Source organism: Salvelinus alpinus, chromosome 2 (genome assembly GCF_045679555.1).
Source record: "Salvelinus alpinus chromosome 2, SLU_Salpinus.1, whole genome shotgun sequence".
In the NCBI taxonomy this organism is placed as follows: Eukaryota; Metazoa; Chordata; class Actinopteri; order Salmoniformes; family Salmonidae; genus Salvelinus; species Salvelinus alpinus.
Window position 1 is genome coordinate 38,136,613 of NC_092087.1, and position 5,921 is coordinate 38,142,533.

Consider the following 5,921-nt stretch of genomic DNA (forward strand, 5'->3'; position numbering starts at 1 on the left):
TCCAGTCTCATGACAGTTGTGTCCATTGCATCAGAGAACTATTTGGTAGATGCTTTGAGAGTAATGGGGTGGCTGGCCACTCTCTAAACAGAGCTAACCACACATTCATTACACTGACATTGCCCTGCTGGTCGGGGGCAGAGTGAATGGAAAGTTTAGATTTATATGTCATTTGAAAATAAATTAATAGCCCAGTTGACCAATAAGAGCTGACCTACTTTTTAGTCACTCTACATTACTGAGTCCATATCCCTCTCACAGGTTTCTGGGGATCCCAGCAGCATAACATTGAGTGGTAAGCTTATGCATGTACAAAGAGGTTACAATTGTAAAGCATGTTGTAGCCAATGATGTATATAAACCCTGGCTTGCTGAAGCAATGTATTGCCCATTGAGAGGCTTTGGAAACCACCGGTCGGCCATATTGGCACTCCCTAGTAGGAGCAGTCCTCCATAGGAATTAATGGAATTCTACAGTATTTTAATTAAAAGGACAAAATGACATGTATTTAAGTATTTGTTGTTTGTAGTGGGGACAGTAACATTGGTACTCTCTAAAGAAAATACATTAAGGAAAATGTTTTAACATTTTTTTTCTTTTTTTAAATGTTTAGTTCACATAATATAATTTCAAAGTATGCGTTAAGGCGTCTGTAACAGAATAAAGGTGTCAAAAACGAATGTAGACATTAATAAATGCATTCCTATTGCTTCCTAAATATTTTGTACAATTGAGGAGTACCAAGATAACTGTGAGGTTTCTTCAATGACCCCCAATGACCCCCTGACTGACAGGGGGTCAGTCATCCTAGGTTTGTACTGTACACATCGTTGGTTGTACCAAGTGCAATGAGGGTTCCTCAAATGACAAACTTTGGAGACCCGCAAATGACCCTCATATCCAGATTGTATAACTTTGTTATAATAGCCTAATAGGGTATAAAATACAATAGAAGGCATATCATAGTAATGATGTAACATAGACACCTGCTCTCTCTTGTGCACGATGGTGCTGTTGAACCCCATGATTGCTGCTTGATTTGTTCTCTTATGTTTTTGTGTCATCATGTACATTGGCCATTGATCATGCCTACTGCAGGGGACACCAAAGCAGCTACCTTGCCAAGACTGTAAATCTTGTAAAATACCTTTAGCTTAGATCTTTTCCCACAAAATACTGGTTAATGATGATACTAATATTTAGTCTGGTTTGTGCAAATTATAGTCTAGTAAGCTACTGTACATAAAAGTTGCTTATTGCGCTAAATGGATACATTTCAAAACTTTGTTCTGATTTAAATGGTGTGATTTTTTAAAATATTTCCTAAATAATGTCTTATTTGATTATGAAAGCCTTCGTTGTTTGCTTAAATAGAGCACTTAGTGGTCAATATCATTATTTGCGGTTTCCAGAGTAGACCTGTCATCATTATGTACTAAATGTTGGCCGTTGATCATGCCTACTGCAGGGGACACCAAAGCAACTACCTTGCCAAGATTGTAAATCTTGTAAAATATATATGTATACACTAGTGTGCAAAGCTGTCATCAAGGCAAAGGGTGGCTATTTGAAGAATCTAAAATCTAAAATATATTTAACACTTTTGGTTACTACATGATTCCATGTGTTATTTCATAGTTTTGATGTCTTCACTATTATTCTACAATGTAGAAAATATAAAAAATTATTTGCTACGTCACTCCTCCACCGGGCTGACTCCCTTCCGGTGTGTTCTGGGTTATCAACCGGCCCTGGTTCCGTGGACCCAGGGCCAGACCAGCGCTCCTGCGGTGGATGAATGGTTCAGGTGCGCAGAAGTGTGGAGCGACGCTCACGTGAGACTCCAGCACACCATCCACTGTCAGAAGCAGGCAGACCGCCACCACAGTGAGACTCCAGTGTTCCATCCTGGTGATCGTGTATGGCTCTCTACCAAGAACCTCCCACTCCACCTGCTCTGCAAGAAGCTGAGCCCCCAGTTTGTGGGGCCGTTCAAGGTTCTCTGGAGGGTCAGTGATGTGACGTATAGATTACAGCTCCCCAGTGACTACCGCATCTCACCTTCGTTTCATGTCTCCCTATTCAAGCCGGTGGTTCCTGGTCCCCTGGCTGAGGCTGTCCCCCACGACACCCCTCCACCCCCCGTGGATGTCGAGGGAGGGCCCGCCTATGCCGCTAGATCCCTACTGGACTCCCGACGTCGTGGGGGTCGGCTACAGTACCTGGTGGACTGGGAGGGGTACAGTCCAGAGGAGCGGTTGGGTTCTGGTGGAGGACATCCGTGATTTCCATCTTTGCCACCCGGACCGGCCCGCTCCTCGTCCTTGGAGCCGTCACTCTGGCCGGCATTGTCCTGTGGCTGGAGCTGCGCATTATGGGAGAGTTACAAAGAAAAACCCATATCTCAGACCGGCCAATTAAAATAAAAGATTAAGATGGGCAAAGAACACAGACACTGGACAGAGGAACTCTGTTTCTCAAACTAGACACTCTAATGTACTTGTCCTCTTGCTCAGTTGTGCACCGGGGCCTCCCACTCTTTCTATTCTGGTTAGGGCCAGTTTGCGCTGTCCTGTGAAGGGAGTAATACACAGCGGTGTACGACATCTTCAGTTTCTTGACAATTTTTCGCATGAAATAGCCTTCATTTCTCAGAACAAGAATAGACTGACGAGTTTCAGCAGAAAGGTCTTTGTTTCTGGCCATTTTGAGCCTGTAATCGAACCCACAAATGCTGATGCTCCAGATACTGAACTAGTCTAAAGATGCCCAGTTTTATTGCTTTTTTAATCAGAACAACAGTTTTCAGCTGCGCTAACATAATTGCAAAAGGGTTTTCTTGTAAGAAACGATGCTGCAGAAGAGAAGCAGGTACCGGGAGTTGACATTTAATTAGGAACGGACATGCAACAGGACAGGAACAGCGTCAGAACTGGGAAACACAAAGACAGACGAAAATCAATGCAGCAGCGGGGAACAGAGCTGGGGAACTGACAAATATAGGGGAGTTAATAAACAAGTGATTGAGTCCAGGTCAGTCCAATAAATTGCTGATGCGCGTGACGAGGGAAGGCAGGTGTGCGTAATGATGGTGGCAGGAGTGCGTAATGCGGGGCAGCTTGGAGCCCTCGAGCGCCAGGGGGGAGGAGCGGGAGCAGGCGTGACAGTACCCCTTCCTTTAGGGGCAACAGCCGGCGTCCCACCTGGGCGAGCCTGACGGGACAGCCAAGGCACGGGCGAAGGACAAGCCGGCTAGGCGTAAAATCCCAACAAACTGGCAGAGGCGTAGGAGCCTGGCGAGCCGGCTGAGACATAGGAGCTTGACGATCCCGCTGAGGCGTGGGAGCCCGATGAGCCGGCTGAGGCGTAGCAGCCTGACGAGCCGGCTGGGTGTAAAAACCTGACGATCTAGCTGAGGCCTTACGTGGGATGGGCCCCTTCCGAGCCAACCGGGGCAAGGAAACCTCTCGAGCCGGCTAGGGCATGAAAGCACGACGATCTAGCTAAAGCACCCCTAGTTCCATCGGCGGCAGCGCCGGACCCAACATCACCACCAACAGATCCGCCAGCACTCCCCGATGCTTCATTTGATGGCTGCTGCATTCTGTAAGGGCCGACGTTGGAGTCGAGAAGCAGGTACGGGAAGTCAAACATTTAATAAGGAACAAGACAGGAATAGCGTCAGCCCACGGATAACAAAACGACATGCGAACGTTAATGCGGAAGAGGGAAACAGAGCTGGCGGACAGACAGATATAGGGGAAGTAATTAACAGTTGGTTGAGTCCATGTGAGTCCAGTAAATCGCTGATGCACGTGATGAGGGAAGGCAGGTGTGCATAAGGATGGTGGCAGGAGTGCGTAATGCAAGGCAGTCTGGCACCCTCAAGCACCAGAGGGGAAGAGCGGGAGCAGGCGTGACATGATCAACTAGCCTTTTAAAATGATAAACTTGGATTAGCTAACACAACGTGCCATTGGAACACAGGAGTGATGGTTGCTGATAATGGGCTTCTGTACACCTATGTAGATATTCCATTAAAAAATCTGCCGTTTCCAGCTACAATAGTCATTTACAACATTAACAATGTCTCACTGTATTTTTGATCAATTTTATGTTATTTTAATGGACAAAAAACAAGGACATTTCATTTTTGAACGGTAGTGTGTATGTATATATATATATACACAGAGTACAAGCCAAAAGTTTGGACACCTACTCATTCAAGGGTTTTTCTTTATTTTTACTATTTTCTACATTGTAGAATAAACTATGAACTAACACATATGGAATCATTTAGAAAACAGAAAAGTGTTAAACAAATCAAAATATATTTTAGATTCTTCAAAGTATCCACCCTTTGCCTTGATGACAGCTTTGCACACTCTTGGCATTCTCTCAACCAGCTTCACCTGGAATGCTTTTCCAACAGTCTTAAAGTTGTTCCCACATATGCTGAGCACTTGTTGGCTGCTTGTCCTTCACTGTGTGGTCCAACTCATCCCAAACCATCTCAATTGGGTTGAGGCCGGGTGATTGTGGAGGCCAGATCATCTGATGCAGCACTCCACTCTCCTTCTTGGTCAAATAGCCCTTACACAGCCTGGAGGTGTGTTGGGTCATTGTCCTGAAAAAACATTGTCCTGAAAAACAAATGATAGTCCCACTAAGCGCAAACCAGATGGGAGGGTGTATCGCTGCAGAATGTTGTGGTAGCCATGCTGGCTAAGTGTGCCTTGAATTCTAAATAAATCACAGACAATGTCACCAGCAAAGCACCATCACACCTCCTCCATGCTTCATGGTGGGAACCACACATGCAGAGATCATTCGTTCACCTACTCTGCATCTCACAGAGTGGTTGGAACGGTTGTTGGAACAGAAAATCTCAAATTTGGACTCATCAGACCAAAGGACAGATTTCCACCAGTCTAATGTCCATTGCTTGTCTTTCTTGGCCCAACCAAGTCTCTTCTTCGTATTGGTGTCCTTTAGTAGTGGTATCTTTGCAGCAATTCAACCACGAAGGCCTGATTCACGCAGTGTCCTCCGAACAGTTGAGATGTCTGTTACTTGAACTCTGTGAAGCATTTATTTGGGCTGCAATCTAAGGTGCAGTTAACTCTAATGAATGTATCCTCTGCAGCAGAGGTAACTCTGGGTCTTCCTTTCCTGTGGCAGTCCTCATGAAAGCCAGTTTCATCATAGCGCTTGATGGTTTTTGCGACTGCACTTGAAGAAACTTTCAAAGTTCTAGACATTTTTCGTATTGAGTGACCTTCATGTCTTAAAGTAATGATGGACTGTCATTTCTCTTTACTTATTTGAGTTGTTCTTGCCATAATATGGACTTGGTCTTTTACCAAATATGGCTATCTTCTGTATACCACCCCTATCTTGTCACAACACAACTGATTGGCTCAAACACATTAAGAAGGAAAGAAATTCCACAAATTACCTCTTAACAAGGCACACCTGTTAATTGAAATGCATTCCAGGTGACTACCTCATGAAGCTGGTTGAGAGAATGCCAAGAGTGGCGCACAAAGAGAAAGCAACTGCATAATTTCTCGTCACCCTTTAATGAACCATTGAGCTTTTTTTTACAACTACATGCACTTTTGGGAAGACTATTTCACCGAGTCTGGAGCCTCTTACTTATCGGTGTTAGGCTAAAATCTATTTAGGGTGATCAGTTCAAGAACACCTTCAAATGTCAGGCCGTGGCTGCCTCGCTCTTGTGAAACACTGCTCTTCTGTGTGGTGCTAAAGTTAAATGATTTCAGAGCCGAAGTATAGGGACAGCGCACAGCGGGGAAATGTGATGGTTTTCTATACTGACATATAGGCGTTTTCAGCACTGGACAGCGCTCGCGAGTGTTGTCGAGTTTATCATTGCGCACCCCCCCACCATGCTCAC